Consider the following 23383-nt stretch of genomic DNA (forward strand, 5'->3'; position numbering starts at 1 on the left):
CACCACCGAACACCTGGAAGAGGTTCTATGTCGACCAGACAGACTGGGACTCAGGCTGAAACATTCCAAATGTGTTTTCCTGGAGCCAGAGGTCGAATTTTGGGGGAGAAAGATTGCAGCTGACGGCATCAGACCCACGGACTCAAAGACAGAGGCCATCAAGAGTGCACCCAGACCATAGAATGTGACGGAGCTGCATCGTTTCTGGGACTCCTCAACTATTTTGGTAACTTTCTACCCGGGTTCAGCACTTTGCTGGAACCGTTGCAAATGTTGCTACGTTAGGGTGACGACTGGCTTTGGGGTAAATCTCAAGAGGCAGCCTTTGAGAAGGCCAGAAACCTACTTTGTTCTAGCAAGTTACTTGTACTGTCTGACCCACCCGTGTAAATGATTAGTGCTAGCTTGTGATGCATCTTTGTACGGGGTCGGCTGTGTGTTACAGCAAACCAATGTATCGGGCAAACTTCACCCGGTTGCATACGCGTCGAGAAGTCTGTCTAAGGCTGAAAGAGCCTACAGTATGGTCGGGAAAGAGGTGTTAGCATGCGTATATGGGGTTAAGAAAATGCACCAAGACCTATTTTGGACTTCGGTTTGAGCTTGAAATCACCATAAACTGCTCATTTCGCTGTTTTCAGAAAGCAAAGGTATAAACACCAATGCTTTGTCCCACATCCAAAGATGGGCACTAACATTGTCCGCCTATGACTATGTTATCCGCCACAGACCAGGCACGGAGAACTGTGCTGATGCCCTCAGTTGGCTACCATGGAAATGGCACAGCCCGCAGACTTGCTTCTGGTCATGGGTGCTTTTGAGAGCGAGGGTTCACTAGTCACTGCTTGCCAGATCAGGACCTGGACCAACCAGGATCCTGTGCTATCACTTGTAAAAAGTTGCGTCCTCAATGGGAGCTGGTTGGCCGTTCCTGGGGAAATCCAAGATGAAATTAAGCCGTTTTACCGACGCAAAGATGAAATGTCCATCCAGTCGGATTGTCTCTTATGGGGTAATCGCGTGGTTTTGCCATAAAAAGGCAGGGAAACGTTTAATCGCGACATACACAATACCCACCCAGGCATAGTCATGATGAAAGCTATAGCCAGGTCGCATGTTTGGTAGCCCGGCATTGAGTCATGCGTACACCAGTGCAACATGCGCTCACAATTGAGCAATGCACCAAGGGAGGCTCCATTGAGTCTGTGGTCATGGCCCTCCAAACTGTGGTCCAGGATCCACGTAGATTTTGCTGGCCCCTTTCTCGGAAAGATGTTTAGTTGTAGTGGACGCTTACTCTAAATGGATTGAATGCGTAATCATGTCATCCAGCACATCCACTGCCACCATTGAAAGCCTCAGGGCTATGTTCACCACCCATGGTTTGCCCGACGTCCTTGTCAGTGACAATGGACCGTGTTTCAGCAGCTCGGAATTCAACAAGTTTATGACCCGCAATGGCATCAAGCATGTCAGGTCTGCCCTGTTTAAGCCCGCATCCAATGGTCAAGCGGAACGGGCATTCCAAACTATCAAGCAGAGTTTGAAATGTGTGACGGAAGGTTCCTTGCAGACCCGCTTATCTCGGGTTCTGCTCAGCTACCGGACGCGACCCCACTCGCTCACTGGGGCTCCCCCTGTAGAAGAGAGCACTCAAAACCAGGCTCTCCCTAGTCCACCCGGATCTAAATGATCATGTGGAAACCCGGCATAACATGTACCATGATCACGCGGCTGTATTGTGTGACATTGTTGTTAACGACCCTGTGTTTGTTCTTAATTACGGTCATGATCCTAAATGGGTCGCTGGCACTGTCTTGGCCAAGGAGGGGAATAGAGTGTTTATAGTCAAACTATTCAATGGACAAACGTGCAGAAAGCATTTGGATCAGACCAAACTGTGGTTCACCGACAACCAGGAACAACCTGAAGAGGACAACATCATCATCGACCCACCAACACACACACAACCAGCAATCAACCTCGCTGTCAATCAAGAGGATGAACCCACCATTCCCATCTGCCCTGTCAGACCAGCTGCGTCGCCATGCAGCAATGGTCTGACCAACTCACGCATGCCAGAGTTTGAACTCCGATGATCAACCAGGGAGCGTAGGTCCCCGGATCGCCTCAACTTGTAAATAATTTGTATCAAAGACTTTGGGGCGGGGGGTGGGGGGGTGTGGTGGGTGAAGTAATGTTCTGTATGTAAACATTGTAACTGTGTAAGACTTGCGACCAGAGGAGGCAACTGTTGGAGGCCCAAGGGTCACCTGCACACCTTGTGCAAGGGAGTATAAAAGGTTGTCTGCCATGCTGCTTAGGCACTCTGGAGTTGTATTGAAGAGACTAAGGTCACATCAGTTTTAGCTCACAGTGCTCCGTCTTGTGGAGTTCTTTCATACTTAACAGAATGGATCATGGAATGTTTCAGTTTTAGGAATCTTCAGTCACACACAATTTTCTTTCATTATCCTGTGGATCCTGGATATATTTTGTTCAGGCTATTGTAAAACTTTCACTCCAACTCTTTAATTAAGACCTATCAAGCCTTATCTACGACTTGACCAATGTAAAACTTGTCTTAATTATCAACGGAGTCAAAGCTTATCTCTAAACTTTGAGTTCGAATTCGTGCGACAAAACAATGCAGACATCGGATGTTTCTTCAAATTCCCCAATCAAGGGTTCAGTTGACTATCCCCTTAATGATTTATCTGCTACTTAGCATAATCAAAAGAAATACAAACAATACACATCAATTGCACAATAATCTCTTAATCAGCTCACTTCAACTGGATGTTACCCCCAGTCCAAGGGGTTCAATCTTTTACTTAGTAAATTTAAAAGAAATACAAGCAGCTTCTGCAGCTGTCACGCTGTAAAAATCATGTTCATTGTGCCCTGTAGGGAACGAAATCCGCACTGTGACTCCGGGAGGAGCTCCTCGGCCACAGGGAGAAGACGGTTGAGGAGGACTCTAGCGACGACTTTCCCAGTGGCTGATAACAGGGAGATTCCTCTGTAGTTGCTGCAGTCAGACTTCTCCCCTTTTTTAAAGATGGTCACGATCACTGCATCTCTGAGACCTTCTGGTAAGCTCTCCACCTTCCAGATGAGAGAGATGAGGTCATACATTTGTGCCAGTCGTGCCTCTCCGCCATACTTTAGTGCCTCAGCGGGGATTCCATCCGCTCCCGTAGCCTTGCTGTTCTTAAGCTGACATGGCTTTTTCTACCTCGTGCAGGGCTGGAGTTTTACTGAGGTGGTGGTGGGTAGCATGCTGCGGGATGGGGTCGAGAACACTCGAGTCAAAGGCAGAGTCTCGGTTAAGGAGATCTTCGAAGTGCTCCTTCCAGTGGGCCCTGACTGCCTCGGTTTCCTTGATAAGTGTCTCCCCGTTCTTGGCCAGCAGACGGGTGGGGCCTTGGTTGTTTGGGCTGTAGGTGGCCTTGACTGCAGTGAAGAATTCTCGCATATCGTGGCTGTTGGCCAGCTGCTGAATCTCCTGTGCTTTCTCCACCCACCATCTATTCTTTAGGTCGCGGATTTTTTGTTGGACCTCGGCCTTCAGCCATCTGTAATGCTGCCTTGTTGCTCCCGAGGTTGGATTGTTGTTTTAGGTTCAGAAATGCCCTGTGCTTGCGATCTATTAGCTCTTGGATCTCCTGGTCATTCTCATCAAACCAGTCCTGGTGTTTCCTGGTTGAGTGACCGAGCATCTCTTCGCAGGCACTGGTTATGGAGGCCTGGAGGGCAGACCAAGCACTGTGGGCATTCTGGGTCTCAGGTCATCAAGTCACGCCAGGTTAGCTGTGAGGCGCTGGCACATGAAAAAAGGAGGGAGAGAGAAAACAAGGAATTATAGACCGGTCAGCCTGACATCGGTAGAGTGTAAAATGATGGAATCAATTATTAAGGATGTCATAGCAGTGCATTTGGAAAGAGGTAATATGATAGGTCCAAGTCAGCATGGATTTGTGAAAGGGAAATCATGCTTGACAAATCTTCTGGAATTTTTTGAGGATGTTTCCAGTAGAGTGGACAAGGGAGAACCAGTTGATGTGGTATATTTGGACTTTCAGAAGGCTTTCGACAAGGTCCCACACAAGAGATTAATGTGCAAAGTTAAAGCACATGGGATTGGGGGTAGTGTGCTGACATGGATTGAGAACTGGTTGTCAGACAGGAAGCAAAGAGTAGGAGTAAATGGGGACTTTTCAGAATGGCAGGCACTGACTAGTGGGGTACCGCAAGGTTCTGTGCTGGGGCCCCAGCTGTTTACACTGTACATTAATGATTTAGACGAGGGGATTAAATGTAGTATCTCCAAATTTGCGGATGACACTACGTTGGGTGGCAGTGTGAGCTGCAAGGAGGATTCTATGAGGCTGCAGAGCGACTTGGATAGGTTAGGTGAGTGGGCAAATGCATGGCAGATGAAGTATAATGTGGATAAATGTGAGGTTATCCACTTTGGTGGTAAAAACAGAGAGACAGACTATTATCTGAATGGTGACAGATTAGGAAAAGGGGAGATGCAAAGAGACCTGGGTGTCATGGTACATCAGTCATTGAAGGTTGGCATGCAGGTACAGCAGGCGGTTAAGAAAGCAAATGGCATGTTGGCCTTCATAGCGAGGGGATTTGAGTACAAGGGCAGGGAGGTGTTGCTACAATTGTACAGGGCCTTGGTGAGGCCACACCTGGAGTATTGTGTACAGTTTTGGTCTCCTAACCTGAGGAAGGACATTCTTGCTATTGAGGGAGTGCAGCGAAGGTTCACCAGACTGATTCCCGGGATGGCGGGACTGACCTATCAAGAAAGACTGGATCAACTGGGCTTGTATTCACTGGAGTTCAGAAGAATGAGAGGGGACCTCATAGAAACGTTTAAAATTCTGACGGGTTTAGACAGGTTAGATGCAGGAAGAATGTTCCCAATGTTGGGGAAGTCCAGAACCAGGGGACACAGTCTAAGGATAAGGGGGAAGCCATTTAGGACCGAGATGAGGAGGAATTTCTTCACCCAGAGAGTGGTGAACCTGTGGAATTCTCTACCACAGAAAGTTGTTGAGGCCAATTCACTAAATATATTCAAAAAGGAGTTAGATGAGGTCCTTACTACTAGGGGGATCCAGGGGTATGGTGAGAAAGCAGGAATGGGGTACTGAAGTTGCATGTTCAGCCATGAACTCATTGAATGGCGGTGCAGGCTTGAAGGGCCGAATGGCCTACTCCTGCACCTATTTTCTATGTTTCTATGTTTCTATGTTTCTAAGTCACGCCAGGTTAGCAGTGAGGCGCTGACTGTATAGGGCTCTCTTAACTGGATCTATGAGTGCCCCGGCATTGACTTTTCTGCGGCAGTGACTTTTCTGCGGCAGTGCGTCTGCTGCTGTTGCCGCTTTGGGGCAATGTTAATGTTGATGATAGATCGGATTAGGCGGTGGTCCATCCAGCAGTTGTCAGCTCCTGTCATGGCGCAGGTGATGCGCACATCCTTGCGATCCCTGGCTCGGGTGATGACATAGTTGAGTAGGTGCCAGTGTTTGGAGTGAGGGTGTTGCCATGATGCCTTGTACTTGTCCCTCTGGCGGAACAAGGTGTTGGTGATGACAAGGTCGTGTTCTAGACATTTTGTCAGGAGCAGGGTACCGCTGGAGTCGGTTTTCCCTCCTCCCTCTCTGCCGATCACGTCTCCCCAGAGGTCTGTGTCCTTGCTGACCCTGGCGTTGAAGTCACCGAGGAGAATCAGTTTGTCATCCGTAGGGACGCGGGACAGGAATTTTTCGAGGCTGGAGTAAAAACCCTCTTTGGTCTCATCTGTCACCTCAAGTGTTGGGGCGTACGCACTGATGACTGTGGCGCATTGATTCCGGGATAGGGTGAGTCGGAGAATCATGAGACGTTCGTTTATCCCACAGGGGGAATCTCTGAGGCGGTCGACCAGCTCGTTCTTGATAGCGAAACCGACTCTGTGGAGGCGCTGTTCTTCCTCTGGTTTCCCTTTCCAAAAGAAGGTATAACTTCCACCTTGTTCCTTGAGCTGGTCTTCCCCTGCCCGTCGGATCTCGCTTAGGGCAGCGATGTAGACATCGAAACGTCTAAGTTCCCGGGCAACTAAGGCGGTGCGGTGTGCCGGCCTGTCCCTTTTTGGAGTTGTCCATAAGGGTCCTGACGTTCCAGGTTCCGAACATCATGTTAAAGGAGTGGAAGATTCCTGTGCATGAGTTCTTTTAACGTGGGGTGGCCATTGCACACCGGCAACCACACGGGCTTAGCTGAGCAAGGCCTTGGTCCAGTGGCAAGGGGGTCCAAGATGACTGGAGACCAGGAACTGCTGTGTGAGCCTAGCTGCCTATGGCGAGATGCAGGCCGTCAGCTCGGCACTGAGTAGTAGCCTTTGGTGAGATGGCAGGTGATCCGAGATTTGACTGGGGGCAGGCATTGGGAAGATCAGAGGTCCATTTTTTGGGGTGGAAATCAGGGTATTCAGAGTGGCAGGAAGTCAGGCTGGTCACAGCCATTGTGCCAAAGCGGGTAAAAAGTGGGCGGTGGGAGGGGGGTATTGATTAAAGAAACTATTACAGTGGTTTGGAGGGATGATATGTTAGAGAGATAATCAAATGAGGCCATATGGGTCGAACTGAAAAATAAAAAAGGGGTGACCACACTGCTGGGTATGTATTATAGACCCCCAAACAGTGGGAGAGAGATAGAGGAGCAAATATGTAGGCAAATTGCTGTGAAGTCCAAAAACCATAGGGTAGTAATAGTAGGGGATTTTAATTATTCTAATATTGATTGGGACAAATATAGTGTGAAGGGTATAGAGGGTGCGGAATTCCTAAAATGCATTCAAGAGAACTTTTTTATGTAACAAGCCCAACATGGGACGGGGCGGTTCTGGATTTAGTTTTGGGGAATGAAGCTGGGCAGGTGGAAGGGGTATCAGTGGGAGAGCATTTGGGTGCCAGTGACCATAATTCAGTCAGATTCAAGATAGTTATGGGTAAGGACAAGGATAGACCAGGAATAAAAGTCCCAAATTGGGGAAAAGCTAACATTGCTAAGTTGAGAGGTGATTTAGAAACATAGAAAATAGGTGCAGGAGTAGGCCATTCGGCCCTTCGAGACTGCACCGCCATTCAATAAGATCATGGCTGATCATTCACCTCAGTACCCCTTTCCTGCTTTCCATACCCACTGAACCCTTTCGCCGTTAGATCCATATCTAACTCCCTCTTGAATACATTTAACGAACTGGCATCAACAACTCTCTGCGGTAGAGAATTCCACAGATGAACAACTCTCTGAGTGAAGAAGTTTCTCCTCATCTCAGTCCTAAATGGCTTACCCCTTATCCTTAGACTGTGACCCCTGGTTCTGGACTTCCCCAACATTGGGAACATTCTTCCTGCATCTAACCTGTCTAAACCCATCAGAATTTTATATGTTTCTATGAGATGGCCTCTCATTCATCTAAACTCCATTTAATACAGGCCCAGTCGATCCAGTCTCCCCTCATATTTCAGTCCTGCCATCCCAGGAATCCGTCTGGTGAACCTTCGCTGCACTCCCTCAATAGCAAGGACATCCTTCCTCAGATTAGGAGACCAAAACTGAACACAATATTCCAGGTGAAGCCTCACTAAGGCCCTGTACAACTGCAGTAAGACCTCCTTGCTCCTATACTCAAATCCCCTAGCTATGAAGGCCAACATACCATTTGCCTTCTTCACCGCCTGCTGTACCTGCATGCCAACTTTCAATGACTGATGTACCATGACACCCAGGTCTCGCTGCACCTTCCCTTCTCCCAATCTGTCGCAATTCAGATAATAATCTGCCTTTTCTGTTTTTGCCACCAAAGTGGATAACCTCACATTTATCCACATTATACTGCATTTGCCATGCATTTGCCCACTCACTTAACCTATCCAAGTCATCCTGCGGCCTCTTGGCATCCTCCTCACAGCTCACAACGCCACCCAGTTTAGTGTCATCTGCAAACTTGGAGATATTACACTCAATTCCTTCATCTAAATCATTGATGTATATTGTAAATAGCTGGGATCCCAGCACTGAGCCCTGCGGCACTCCACTAGTCACTGCCTGCCATTCTGAAAAGGACCCGTTTATCCCAACTCTCTGCTTCCTGTCTGCCAACCAGTTCTCTATCCAAGTCAATACATTACCCCCAATACAATGTGCTTTGATTTTGCACACCAATCTCTTGTGTGGGACCTTGTCAAAAGCCTTTTGAAAGTCCAAATACACCACATCCACTGGTTTTCCCTTGTCCACTTGACTAGTTACATCCTCAAAAAATTCTACAAGATTTGTCAAGCATGATTTCCCTTTCTTACATCCATGCTGACTTGGACTGATCCTGTCACTGCTTTCCAAATGCGCTGCTATTTCATCTTTAATAATTGATTCCAACATTTTCCCCACTACTGATGTCAGGCTATCCGGTCTATAATTATTGTTTTCTCTCTTCCCCTCCTTTTTTAAACAGTGGTGTTACATTAGCTACCCTCCAGTCCATAGGAACTGATCCAGAGTCGATAGACTGTTGGAAAATGATCACCAATGTATCCACTATTTCTGTTGAATCCCCCTGGATGTTGAGTTCCCAGCCTTGGTCACCCTGGAGCCATGTCTCCGTAATCCCAATTATATCATATTCGTTGATGGCTGCCTGCGCAGTTAATTCTTCCACATTATTATGAATACTCCTCGCATTGAGGCACAGAACCTTCAGGCTTGTCTTTTGAACACACTTTGTCCCTTTAGAATTTTGCTGTAATGTGGCCCTTTTTGATTTTTGCCTTGCGTTTCTTTGTCCTCCACTTTTACTTTTCTTCTTTCTGTCTTTTGCTTCTGCCCCCATTTTATTTCCCTCTGTCTCCCTGCATAGGTTCCCATCCCCCTGCCACATTAGTTTAACCCCTCCCCAACAGCACTAGCAAATACACCCCCTAGGACATTGGTTCCAGTCCTGCCGAGATGCAGACCGTTCGGTTTGTATTGGTCCCAACTCCCCCAGAACCGATTCCATGTCCCAGGAATTTGAATCCCTCCCTCTTGCACCACTCCTCAAGCCACGTATTCATCTTAGCTTTCCGGAAATTCCTACTCTGACTAGCACGTGGCACTGGTAGCAATCCTGAGATTACTACCTTTTGAGGTCCTGCTTTTTAATTTAACTCCTAGCTCCCTAGATTCAGCATGTAGGACCTCATCCCGTTTTTTACCTATGTGCACCATGACAGCTGGCCACAGTGGATTGGAAACAGCTACTTGTGGGTAAATCGGTGTCGGAACAGTGAGAGGCATTGAAGGAGGAGATCCGGAGGGCTCAGGCCAAACATGTGCCCTTAAAGAAAAAGGGTGGGAATAATAATTCTAGAGCCCCTTGGATGTCTAGGGACATACAGGGGAGGATAAAGAAAAAAAGGGAAGCTTATGTCATATACTGACTGCTAAATACTTTCGAATCTCTGCAGGAATATAGGAAGTTTAGAGGTGAAATTAAAAAGGATATTAGGAATGCTAAGAGAGAGCATGAAAAATTCTTGGCAAGTAAAATCAAGGAAAACACAAAAATGCATCCCAGGCTGTTGAGTGAAGCAAAAGAAGAAATAGCAGAGGCTTTGACCATCATTTTCCAGTCCACTTTGGATTCAGGTATGGTGCCGGAGGATTGGAGGACTGCTAATGTGGTACCCTTGTTTAAGAAGGGAGATCGTCGAGGATTAATCGGGGACAGTCAGCACAGATTTGTTAACATAGGGCCTATTAGAGACCATGAGGTTAATCTGTGTGTGGAGGCGGAATATGTGGGTATGCTTCTTAATGAATATTTTGCGTCTGTTTTCTCAAAGGAAAGGGGAATGTATGTCATGTATCCTACATAGTTACTGCTTGTACTATTACAAGATATGCCACCAGAGGGCACCGCAGTGGGAGACTTGTAGGTTACCTGTACAGGCCAAGTATAAAAGGCAGGCCACCAGGTGTGATCCTGACTCTAGAGTTATCAATAAAGGACTAAGGTCACTACAGTTCAAGTACAACACATTGCCTCGTGGAGTCATTATCAGAGCATCTATTGACATAACAATGTAGAGGAGGAGTATGAAACTCTGGATGAAATAAACATAGCGAGAGGTGAGGTATGAAGGGGTTTAGCAGCTTTGAAAGTGGATAAGTCCCCAGGCCCGGATGAAATGCATCCCAGGCTGTTGAGCGAAGCAAAAGAGGAAATAGCAGAGGCTTTGACCATCATTTTCCAGTCCACTCTGGATTCAGTTATGGTGCCGGAGGATTGGAGGAACCATTGTGGTACCCTTGTTTTAAGAATGGAGAAAGTCCAGGATTAATCAGGGACAGTCAGTACAGATTTGTTAACATAGAAACATAGAAAATAGGTGCAGGAGTAGGCCATTTGGTCCTTCGAGCCTGCACCACCATTCAATAAGATCATGGTTGATCATGCACTTTAGTACCCCATTCCTGCTTTCTCTCCATACCCCTTGATCCCTTTAGCCGTAAGGGCAACATCTAACTCCCTTTTGAATATATCTAACGAACTGGCCTCAACAACTTTTTATGGTAGAGAATTCCACAGGTTCACAATTCTCTGAGTGAAGAAATTTCTCCTCGGTCCTAAATGGCCTACCCCTTATCCTTAGACTGTGACCCCTGGTTTTGGACTTCCTCAACATCGGGAAGATCGCGTTTGACTAACCTGATTGAATTTTTCGAGGAAGTAACCTGGAGGGTCGATGAGGGTAGTGCGTACAATGTAGTGTATATGGACTTTAGCAAAGCTTTTGATAAGGTCCCACATGGCAGACTGGTCATGAAGGTAAATGCCCATGGGATCCAGGGCAAAGTGGCAAGTTGGATTCAAAATTAGTTCAGAGGCAGGAAGCAAAGGGTAATGGTTGATGGGTGTTTTTTTGACTGGAAGAATGTTTCCAGTGGGGTTCCACAGGGCTCAGTACTGGGTCCCTTGCTTTTTGTGGTACACATCAATGTCTTGTGTCAGGCATGCAAACAATGTGGCCCACACAACGAAGCTGGTCGAGTGTGGTCACTGCTTCGATGCTGCGGATGTTGGTCTGATTGAGGACGCTAATGTTGGTGCGTCGGTCCTTCCAGGGGATTTGCAGGATCTTAAGAGACATCGTTGGTGGTATTTCTCATGCGATTTCAGGTGTCTACTGTATATGGTCCACGTCTCTGAGCCATACAGGAGGGCGGGTATCACTACAGCCCTTTTCACCTTGAGCTTGGTGGCAGATTTGGGGGCCTGATCTTCGAACACTCTTTTCCTCAGACAGCTGAAGACTGCGCTGCCGCACTGGAGGCGGTGTTGAATCTCGTCGTCATTGTCTACCCTTGCTGATAATAGGCACTCGAGGTATGGAAAGTGGTACACGTCCAGGGCCGCGCCGTGGATCTTGATGACTGGGGGACAGTGCTGTGGTGGCAAACCAAGTGCTCTACTCGGAACTCCTACACGGCAAGTGAGCCCAAGGTGGGCAGAGGAAACATTTCAAGGACCCCCTCAAAGCCTCCTTGATGAAATGCAACATCCCCACCGACACCTAGGAGTTCCTGGCCAAAGACCACTCTAAGTGGAGGAAGGGCATCTGGGAGGGCGCCAAGCATCTCGAGTCTCATCGCCGATAGCATGCAGAAACCAAACGAAGGCAATGGAAGGAGCGTGCAGCAAACCAGTCCCACCCACCCTTTCCTTCAACGACTGTCCCACCTGTGACAGAGACTGCAATTCCCGTATTGGATGGTTCAGTCACCTGAGAACTCACTTTTAGAGTGGAAGCAAGTCTTCCTCAATTTTGAGGGACTGCCGATGATGATGGATAGATCAATGATCTAGACTTGAATATAGGGGGTATGATTAAGATGTTTGCAGATGATACAAAAATAGGCTGTTTGGTTGATCATGTAGTCTACTGCTTTCTTCTTCATTAAGATATCAATGAACTGGTCAGGTGGGCAGAACAGTGGCAAATGGAATTCAATCTGGAGAAGTGTGAGGTAATGCATTTGTTGAAGGCTAACCAGGAAAGGGGGTACACATTAAATGGTAGGACACTGAGAAGTGTAGAGGAACAAAGGGACCTGGGAGTGCTTGTCCACAGATCCCTGAAGGTAGCAGGCCAGGTGGATAAGGTGTTTAAGAAGGCATACGGAATGCTTGCCTTTATTAGCCGAGGCATAGAACGCAAGAACAGGGAGGTTATGCTTAAATTATATAATACACTGGTTAGGCCACAGCTGGAGTACTGCGTGCAGTTCTAGTCGTTGTATTATAGGAAGGACGTGATTACACTAGAGAGGATGCAGAGGAGATTTACGAGGACACTGCCTGGAATGGAGAATCTTAGCTATGAGGACAGATTGGATAGGCTGGGTTTGTTCTCCTTGGAATAGAGGAGGCTGAGGGGAGACCTCTTTGAGGTGTATAAAATGTTGAGGGGCCTGGATATAGTGGATAGCAAGGGCCTATTTCCATTGGTGGAAGGGTCAATTACAAAGGGGCATAGTTTTAAGGTGGTTGGTGGAAGGTTTAGAGGGGATTTGAGGGGAAGCTTCTTCACGTAAAGGGTTGTGGGGGTCTGGAACTCGCTGCCTGGAAAGGTGGTAGAGGCGGAAACCCTCACCACATTTAAAAGGTGCTTGGATGTGCACCTGAAGTGCCGCAACCTGCAGGGTTACGGACCTAGAGCTGGTAAGTGAGATTGGACTGGATAACCTCTTACTGGTTCGCGCAGACACGATGGCAAGTACTTCAGGGAATTTAATACGGCTAGAATGATCTGGACTAGTGTCGATCGCCTGGATGGGTCAGAGAGGACTTTTTCCAGATTTTTTCCCCAATTGGCCTGGGTTTTTATCTGGTTTTTGCCTCTCCCAGGAGATCACATGTCTCCGGTTGGGGTGGAGTGCAGAATGTTTCAGTGTAAGGGGTGTCGCAGTTGTGTGGGACGGACTGGTTGGGTTGGGTGCTCTTTATCTGTCCACCGTTGTTCATTGCTCATTGGTTTATATGTAACCTTCAGGCTGCTGACCGAGTGCCGTGTGGCTCTTTGTCGGCTGGCGTGGACACGATGGGCCGAAATGTCCTCCTTCTGCACTGTAAATTTTTGTTTCTATGTATTTCAGAGATGAACAGTGACTTTACAGTGCGATTTTGAGTGGAAAAGGTATTTTTATTGGTACTGAGTAACTTCTTAAAATAGAAGGCATTTTAGTTATTTTTTTTCATTGAAAAATACTGTGGAGATTTAAAAAGAATGGGGCCTGTACTATCTCAGCCTGTCTTGCTGACTACCTGTCTAATGGAGGAACCAGATGTGAGAAGGTTTATAAATGAACGCTTTGCTTGAATGTGGAGAGCTGTGTTTTGGGACCTTGATGACTGTTACCACAAAAGTTTGACACTGTACAAGAGTGCTTCAATTCAATTCAAACATTTATGTAAAAATGTCAAAAATATACAACAATTTTAAAACTTTGTAAAACTTATAACTAGAAAACAATTGTAACAACTTTAATAACAACTTTAACAAAACTTTAATAACTACTTTAAAAAATCTTTTACAACTTTAATAAACTTTTACAAATCAAACTTCAATTATTCAATGAACAAGTACAACAAAAGACCTTTTACTGCCCTTGACTTCGACCCCATCCTCGACCGCGTGCTGCACTTGGGACTATTCTCCCCTTTCTTATTTCCGCCCTTCCCTTTCCCACTGCCCCTGAACCCGGACCTCCCTGTGGTGGTACCAAGCCAGCGTGCAGCACCACACCTAGAGTGCTGTTGCTGTTGTTGGGGGTCAGACATTGCAGGCGCAATGAATGGAGGCTCAGGAGAAGCTGGTGATGTGGAAGGCACGGCTTCAGGGCTGGAAGATGATGTCAGCTCCCCACCCTCAGGTGCTGTTGACCCGACTACTATGGCACGGGAGGGGTTCCGTGCCATGTCCCGATCCCGTCAATTGCCGCATAACATCGACGGAGTCGGCAGTCCGCTCCATCGCGGTGATCATACACGACATATCTGCCGACTGCTGCTCTGATAGAGCCGCAATGGTTGTGGCTATCGTAGTCATGGCCTTGAGCAGCTCTCGACCTATGTCAACGTTGGCCTGTGACAGACACACCATGTCCTGGTACACGCCTACAGCAACGGACCTTTTCTGCACCAACCTCGGTCGCTGCGGCAAAGGCGCTGCAACACTGGGGGTGCCTTTCTGTGCACAGCTTGGTCCTGTAGAATCAGAGAAGCCATGGGGGAATCCCCTGATTACTGACTCGGTGGTGGAGGATGTTCCAGCTGTCCCACATGGAGCTTGTGTATCCTCCTCCGTCTCCACCCACTCCTCCACCTCCACTGGCTTCAGGATCAGCGGCTCTTCCTCCTCCCCTTCATCTTCCTCATTTCTGCCAGTGGCCAGTCGGGAGAGGGCTGGGTGATGCCAGAGGTGGAGGCAGTGGCTCTGTCATCTGGTCGCTCTGTCAGTGTGGTCTGAATCATCCAAGTCTGGAAGTACAAAACATTTAAAAATGCTTGGCACCAGGGGGAGGGGTCAGGGTTACATGAGTACATAGTACAGTGACTTATTGCAGTTTTACTTAAATGTCCACCGCTGCTACAGTACTGCATACATATCGCAGACAGGCAATACATATATGCATTGCGTTACATACCCCAACATTACAGTACATCACATGAGGCCAACATTACAGTGCAATAAACTTACATTACATAGCATCTGGCCAACATTACAGTTACAATCACATGACATGACATGAGAGGACTGCAACACAGACTGGATTGTATTCAACTTACCATCCTGTGTGAGTGGGTCAGCTCCAATGCCAGTGGGGTGGCATGGTTGCTATCCCCAACCAGAGACAGGGCACAGATCTCAATTTCAGTCAGAGACTCCTGGGTTGTGGGTCCTCCCCCCATACGCCGCTTGTCAGCAGCTACTGCAGATGTCGTCTTCTGGAGAAAGTAAAGTAAATGAAAGTAAAAATCTTAAATCCATTTAACATCGCAGACACACACTGTTATGTTCAGAATAACTCTACAAGACTGTATATTGTAAGCTCAAACTGTTGTGACCTTGGTCTCTTTAATGTAACTCCAGAGTGAGGAAGCAGCATGGTAGACTGCCTTTTATGCCCTTTATACCTGCTTGCCCAGGTGCAGGTGACCCTTGAGTCTCCCACAGATGCACCCCCTGGTGACATGTCTTACACATTGGTAATGTTTACATACATAACATCATTCCCCCCCACAAAGTCTTAGATACAAGTTATTTACAAGTTATGACGATCCGGGGCTCTGCGTTCCCGGGTTGATCGCCTGGGTTGAAGTCCTGGTATGGGTGAGTCGGTCGGATTATTGCGGCACTGCGGTGTGGCTGGTCTGATCGGACTGTCAGGCATGGTGGGTTCATCCTCGTGGTTGACCGCGAGGTCAATTGCTGGTTGGGTGTGTATGGGTGGATCAGTGATGGTAATGTCCTCTTCAAACTGTTCTTGGTTGTCAGTGAATCGCAGATTGGTCTGATCCAAGTGCTTTCTGCACGTTTGTCCATTCAAAAGTTTAACAACAAACACTGTATTCCCCTCCTTGACTAACACGGTGTCAGCAACCCATTTGGGACCATGACCGTAATTAAGAACAAACACAGGGTCATTAACCTCAATGTCACGCGATACAGCCAGGCGATTGTGGTACATGTTATGTTGGTGATGCCAGGTTTCTACATGATCATTGAGATCCGGGTGGACTAAGGAGAACCTGGTTTTGAGTGCTCTCTTCATTAGCAATTCTGTGGGGGGAACCCTGGTAAGCGAGTGGGGTCATGTGCAGTAGCTGAGCAGAATCCGAGATAACCGGGTCTGCAGGGAACCATCTGTCACGCGTTTCAAGCTCTGCTTGATGGTTTGGACTATCCGTTCCGATGGACCATTGGATGCGGGCTTAAACGGGGCAGATCTGACATGCTTGATGCCATTGCGGGTCATGAACTCGTTGAATTCCGAGCTGGCGAAACATGGTCCATTGTCACCAACAAGGTCGTCAGGCAAACCATGGGTGACGAATATGGCCCGGAGGCTTTCAATGGTGGCAGTTGACGTACATGACGACATTATTATGCATTCAATCCATTTAGAGTAAGCGTCCACTGCTACTAGGAACATCTTTCCTAGAAAGGGGCCAGCGAAATCTATGTGGACCCTGAACCACGGTTTGGAGGACCATGACCACAGAGTCAGTGGGGCCTCCCTTGGTGCATTGCTCAACTGTGAGCAAGTGTTACATTATTGTGCGCATGACTCCAATTCCGAGTCAATGCCGGGCCACCAAAAGTGTGACCTGGCGATAGCCTTCATCATGACTCTGGCTGGGTGGGTACTGTGAAGGTCACGTATAAATGTTTCCCTGCCATTTTTTAGCAAAATTACACGATTCCCCCATAGGAGACATTCCAAATGGATGGACATTTTATCCTTGCGCTGGTGGAATGGCTTAATTTCGTCTTGCATTTCTCCTGGAACCGCCGACCAGCTCCCATTGAGGGCACAGCTTTTTACTAGTGATAGCACAGGGTCCTGGCTAGTCCAGGTCCTGATCTGGCAGGCCGTGACGGATGACCCCTTGCTCTCAAAAGCATCCATTACAAGAAGCAAGTCTGCGGGTTGTGTCATTTCCACCCCGGTGGTGGGCAACGGCAGCCGACCGAGGGCATCAGCACAGTTCTCAATACCTGGTCTGTGGCAGATTACATAATCATACGCAGATAACGTTAGTGCCCATCTTTGGATGTGGGACTAACCTTTGCTTTCTGAGAACAGCGAAATGAGCGGCTTGTGGTCGGTTTCGAGCTCGAACCGGCGTCCAGTTAGGTATTGGTGCATTTTCTTAATCCGATATACACATGCTAATGCTTCTTTCTCAACCATACTGTAGGCTCTTTCAGCCTTGGATAAACATCTGGATGCATATGCAACCGGTTGCAGTTTGCCTGACACATTGGCTTGTTGTAACACACGACCGACCCCGTACAAAGATGCATCACAAGCTAGTACTAAACGTTAAACATTTACGATACAAGTAACTTGTTAGAACATAGCAGGTTTCTGGCCTTGTTAAAGGCTGTCGCTTGAGATTTACGCCAAATTCAGTCGTCACCCTTGCGTAACGATAAATGCAATGGTTCCAGGAAAGTGCTCAACCCCGGTAGAAAGTTACCAAAATAGTTGAGGAGTCCCAGGAACGAACGCAGCTCCATCACATTCTGTGGTCTGGGTGCATTCTTGATGGCCTCCGTCTTGGAGTCCGTGGGTCTGATGCCGTCCGCCGCAATCTTTCTCCCCAGAAATTCAACCTCTGGCGCCAGGAAAATACACTTGGAGCGTTTCAGCCTGAGTCCCACTCTGTCTAGTCGCTTGAGAACTCCTTCCAGGTTGTGCAAGTGTTTGGTGGTGTTGCGGCCAGTGATCAAGATGTCATTTTGAAACATCACGGTGCACGGAACCGATTTCAGCAGACTCTCCATGTTCCTCTGGAAGATGGCCGCAGCTGAGCGAATCACAAAAAGGCATCTGTGGTACATGAATAGTCTGTGTGTGTTGATGCACGTCAATTTTTTCGAAGTTTCAGCCAGCTCCTGTGTCATGTAAGCAGAGGTCAGATCCAGCTTGGTGAATGACTTCCCTCCCTGCTAGCATTGCAAACAAGTCATCCGCTTTGCGTAGTGGTGGGTACTGGTCCTGTAACGAGACTCAGTTGTTCATTACCTTGTAGTCCCCACAGATTCTGACCGACCCGTCGCTTTTCAACACCGGAACAATTGGACTGGCCCACTCGTTGAACTCGACTGGCGATATGATCCCCTCTCGTTGAAGTCTGTCCAGCTCAATCTCAACTTTCTCTCGCATCATGTATGGAACCGCTCGGGCCTTGTGAGGAACGGGTCATGCATCAGGGACTAGATGGATCTGCACTTTGGCGCCTGTGAAGTTGCCGATGCCTGGCTCGAATAACGATGGGAATTTGTTTAGCACTTGGCGCACGAGGCGTCATCCACTGAAGACAGAGCTTTGATGTCGTACCAGTTCCATCGGATCTTTCCTAGCCAGCTTCTGCCAACAGCATTGGGCTATCGCCTGGTACAATCCATTGTGGTAAATCATGCACAGCTCCATCGTACGATATCTTCACTGCCGTACTGCCAATAACTGGTATGAGCTCTTTGGTGTAAGTACGCAGCTTGGTGTGGATCGGGCTTAGTTTTAGCCTTTGTGCTTTGTTGCCCCACAGTTTCTCAAAAGTCTTCTGACTGACTCGTCCCCGTGTCCAATTCCATGGAAACTGGAATGCCGTTTAAATTGACTTTTAACATTATCGGAGGGCTTTTGGTGGTGAAGGTGTGTACCCCATACACTTCCTCTTCAGCCTCGGGTTGAGTTGCGCCTCGCACTCGTTCAGCGTGATCCGCACCGGATTGGTCATCTTCTGCCGACTCTGCCACATGGTGAGTCGCAGCACGTCTGCACATTCGCTGGAGATGCCCCATTGTTCCACAGCCCTTGCACACGTAGTGCTTGAATCGACATTGATGGGCTCGATGATTACCCCCACATCGCCAATATGGTGTTAATGGATTCGCATTCACGCCCCACGGCGGACTCTGAGTCATCCTAGGTCTGGCCTCTGCGGGCGTGTAAGCGCTGCCATGTACAATTCTGCCTGCTGAAGGCGTTATGCACAGTATTTGCCGATGAGCTTCGATGCTGCAATGATATCTGTTTAGTGTTATCGTGGACATAAAAGCCTGAGCTATCGTGATGGCCTTGATCAGATCTAGGGATTCGGCAGACAGCAGTTTGCGAAGAATGAACTCATGGCTGATTCCAAGCATGAAAAGGTCCTGCAACACTTTCCCCAAAAATCCAGCAAATATGCACAGTCCCGCAAGGCGTCTTAGGTCAGCGACATAGCTCGCCACATCCTGGCCCTCCGAGCAATGGTGTGTATAAAAGCGATACCTGGCCATTAAGATGCTCTCCTTTGACTTGAGGTGATCCCAAACCAGCGTGCACAACTCTTCATATGTCTTCTCCATTGGTTTCGTCGGTGCTAGCAGATTTTTGATGAGGCCATATATCGTGGACCCGCAAACGGTGAGGAGAATCGCCCTGCGCTTGACCGCGGTTTCTTCCTTTTCCAGCTCGTTGGCCATGAAGTACTGGTCAAGATGCTCAACGAAGGCTTCCCAATCATCACCCTCAACAAATCGCTCAAGAATACCAACGGCAGCCATAACTGCGTGAGAGTTCGTGATCTTTTCGTCGCCACTTGTTATGTTCAGAATAACTCCACAAGACTATACTGTAAGCTCAAACTGTTGTGACCTTGGTCTCTTTAAAGTAACTCCAGAGTGAGGAAGCAACATGGTAGACTGCCTTTTATACCTGCTTGCCCGGGGTGTGCAAGTGACCCTTGGGTCTCCCACAGGTGCGCCCCCTGGTGGCAAGTCTTACACATTGTGTGTGTTATGTATGTAAACATTACCAGTCACACACACACACACACACACACACACACAAAAACATTGCGTTGATCCTCCTGTCATTGCCTGAAACCACGAATGCATCGCCGTAACCTTAAGATAAATAAAATAATCCGTGTGACACCGAACATACATTTACATGGCACATGGGGAGTGCATAAATAAAATCATTACTTATTCTTGCGACCCTCACCAGGTCGTTCCACCTCTCATAGTCACACCATTCCCTGGTGCGTACTATGGTACTTGTGGGGGTAACAGCCTCCCCGATCTCGTCCCATATCCTGTAGTACTCCTTTGGGGGGGTGGGCTGCTGTCCATGACCACCCTTCGTTAGTTCGGAGTACCTGTCTGTGATATTCTCGAGAAGGGCAGGTGGACACTTGGGAGTATGACATTATAGCTATTGCAGAAACATGGCTGAAAGAGGGGCAGGTTTGGCAGATCAATAATCCTGGTTACAGGATTTTTAGAGAAGATGTGGGGGGGGTGCGGGGGTTGGTGTCGTGGTATTGATTAAAGAAACTATTATAGTGGTGAGGAGGGATGATATGTTAGAGGGATCATCAAGTGAGGCCATATGGGTTGAATTGAAAAATAAAAAAGGGGCAATCACACTGCTGGGCATGTGTTATAGACCCCCAAACAGTGGGAGGGAGATAGAGGAGCAAATATGTAGGCAAAGTGGAGTGCTGCAGGGCTCAGTGCTGGGACCCCAGCTCTTTACAATATACATTAACGATTTGGATGAAGGAATTGAGTGTAACATCTCCAAGTTTGCAGATGACACTAAACTGGGTGGCGGTGTGAGCTGTGAGGGTGATGCTAAGAGGCTGCAGGGTGACTTGGACAGGTTAGGTGAGTGGGCAAATGCATGGCAGATGCAGTATAATGTGGATAAATGTGAGGTTATCCACTTCAGGGGCAAAAACACGAAAACAGAATATTATCTGAATGGTGGCAGATAAGGAAAAGGGAAGGTGCAACGAGACCTGGGTGTCATGGGTTCATCAGTCATTGAAGGTTGGCATGCAGGTACAACAGGCGGTGAAGAAGGCAAATGGTATGTTGGCCTTCATAGCTTGGGGATTTGAGTATAGGAGCTGGGAGATCGTACTACAGTTGTACAGGGCCTTGGTGAGGCCTCACCTGGAATACTGTGTTCAGTTTTGGTCTCCTAATCTGAGGAAGGACGTTCTTGCTATTGAGGGAGTGCAGCAAAGGTTCGCCAGACTAATTCCAGGGATGTCTGGACTGTCATATGAGGAGAGACTGGATCAACTGGGCCTTTATTCACTGGAGTTTAGAAGGATGAGCGGGGATCACTTGGAACCGTATAAGATTCTGATGGGACTGGACAGGATAGATGTGGGAAGAATGTTCCCGATGTTGGGGAAGTCCAGAACCAGGGGACATAGTCTTAGGATAAGGGGTAGGCCACTTAGGACTGAGATGAGAAGAAACCTCTTCACTCAGAGTATTGTGAACCTGTGGAATTCCCTGCCGCAGAGAGTTGTTGATGCCAGTTCATTGGATATATTCAAGGGGGAGTTAGATATGGCTCTTAGGGCTAAGGGGATCAAGGGGTATGGAGAGAAAGCAAGAAAGGGGTACTGAGGGAATGATCAGCCATGATCTTATTGAATGATTTAGACGAGGGAATTAAATGTAGTATCTCCAAATTTGCAGATGACACTAAGTTGGGTGGCAGTGTGAGCTGCGAGGAGGATGCTATGAGGCTGCAGAGTGACTTGGATAGGTTTGGTGAGTGGGCAAATGCATGGCAGATGAAGTATAATGTGGATAAATGTGAGGTTATCCACTTTGGTGGTAAAAACAGAGAGACAGACTATTATCTGAATGGTGACAGATTAGGAAAAGGGGAGGTGCAACGAGACCTGGGTGTCATGGTACATCAGTCATTGAAGGTTGGCATGCAGGTACAGCAGGCGGTTAAGAAAGCAAATGGCATGTTGGCCTTCATAGCTAGGGGATTTAAGTACAGGGGCAGGGAGGTGTTACTACAGTTGTACAGGGCCTTGGTGAGGCCTCACCGAGAGTATTGTGTACAGTTTTGGTCTCCTAACTTGAGGAAGGACATTCTTGCTATTGAGGGAGTGCAGCGAAGGTTCACCAGACTGATTCCCGGGATGGTGGGACTGACATATCAAGAAAGACTGAATCAACTGGGATGGTATTCACTGGAGTTCAGAAGAATGAGAGGGGATCTCATAGAAACGTTTAAAATTCTGACGGGTTTAGACAGGTTAGATGCAAGAAGAATGTTCCCAATGTTGGGGAAGTCCAGAACCAGGGGTCACAGTCTAAGGATAAGGGGTAAGCCATTTAGGACCGAGATGAGGAGAAACTTCTTCACCCAGAGAGTGGTGAACCTGTGGAATTCTCTACCACAGAAAGTTGTTGAGGCCAATTCACTAAATATATTCAAAAAGGGTGTTCGATGTAGTCCTTACTACTCGGGGGATCAAGGGGTATGGCGATAAAGCAGGAATGGGGTACTGAGGTGAATGTTCAGCCATGAACTCATTGAATGGCGGTGCAGGCTCGAAGGGCCGAATGGCCTACTCCTGCACCTATTTTCTATGTTTCTATGTTTCTAACCTCAAAGCAGCGGCGGCAGCAGAAGCAGTGCTGCAAAAAAGTCAGTGCTGGGAAAGATCCAGCTAAGAGAGCCCTAAACAATCAGCGCCTCACAGCTAACCTGGCGTGACTTGATGACCCGAGACCCAGAATGCCCACAGTGCTTGGTCTGCCTCCAGGCCTCCATAACCAGTGCCTGCGAAGAGATGCTCGGTCACTCAACCAGGAATCACCAGGACTGGTTTGATGAGAATGACCAGGAGATCCAAGAGCTAATAGATCGCAAGCACAGGGCATTTCTGAGCCTAAAACAACAACCCAACTCGGGAGCAACTAAACAGCATTACAGAGGGCCAACAAAAAATCCGCGACCAAAATAATACATGGTGGGTGGAGAAAGCACAGGAGATTCAGCAGCTGGCCGACAGCCATGATGTGCGAGGATTCTTCACTGCAGTTAAGGCCACCTACGGCCCAAACATCCAAGGCCCCACCCCTCTGCTGACTAAGAATGGGGAGACACTCATCAAGGACACCGAGGCAGTAGAGACCCACTGGAAGGAGCACTTCGAAGATCTCCTTAACCGAGACTCTGCCTTTGACACAAGTGTTCTCTACTCCATCCTGCAGCATGCGACCCGCCACCATCTCAGCAAAACTCCAGCCCTGCACGAGGTAGAAAGGGCCACCCGCCAGCTTAAGAACAGCAAGGCTACGGGAGCGGATGGAATCCCCGCTGAGGCACTAAAGTATGGCGGAGAGGCACGACTGGCAAGAATGCATGACCTCATCTCTCTCATCTGGAAGGAGGAGAGAATGCCGGGAGATCTGAGATCCAGTAATCATGACCATCTTTAAAAAAGGGGACAAGTCCGACTGCGGCAACTACAGAGGAATCTCCCTGTTATCAGCCACTGGGAAAGTCGTCGCTAGAGTCCTCCTCAACCGTCTTCTCCCTGTGGCCGAGGAGCTCCTCCCGGAGTCACAGTGCGGATTTTGTCCTCTTCGGGGTAAAACGGACATGATTTTTCCCGAGTGACAGCTGCAACAAAAATGCAGGAACAGCCCTTCTTTGACCTAACAAAGGCCTTTGACACTGTCAACCGCGAGGGACTAGGGAGCGTCCTCCTCCGTTTCGGCTT

At 48.0% G+C, this 23383-nt stretch overlaps 1 protein-coding gene and 1 long non-coding RNA gene across 10 annotated transcripts in view; one reads left to right on the top strand and one right to left on the bottom strand.

The window, feature by feature from the left end:
- mogs (mannosyl-oligosaccharide glucosidase) overlaps positions 1-23383 on the top strand; it is a 363745-nt gene that overhangs the window by 43761 nt on the left and 296601 nt on the right. The window contains exon 3 of one of the 9 annotated variants that reach the window (XM_070866413.1): positions 9516-9696. The exons of the other annotated variants lie outside the window; for them this stretch is intronic. The gene's annotated coding sequence lies outside the window, so the exon portion shown is untranslated. The remainder of the gene's footprint in view (positions 1-9515; positions 9697-23383) is intronic. 9 annotated transcript variants of the gene reach the window in all.
- The window catches only part of LOC139235327 (uncharacterized), a 41148-nt gene continuing 31398 nt past the window's right edge, over positions 13634-23383 (bottom strand). Inside the window, exons 2-3 of the long non-coding RNA XR_011588457.1 lie at positions 14900-15058; positions 13634-14590 (exon numbers count right to left, since the gene is read on the bottom strand). This is a non-coding gene — a long non-coding RNA (uncharacterized lncRNA). The remainder of the gene's footprint in view (positions 14591-14899; positions 15059-23383) is intronic.

This window comes from Pristiophorus japonicus, chromosome 2 (assembly GCF_044704955.1).
Source record: "Pristiophorus japonicus isolate sPriJap1 chromosome 2, sPriJap1.hap1, whole genome shotgun sequence".
NCBI classification, from domain to species: domain Eukaryota; kingdom Metazoa; phylum Chordata; class Chondrichthyes; family Pristiophoridae; genus Pristiophorus; species Pristiophorus japonicus.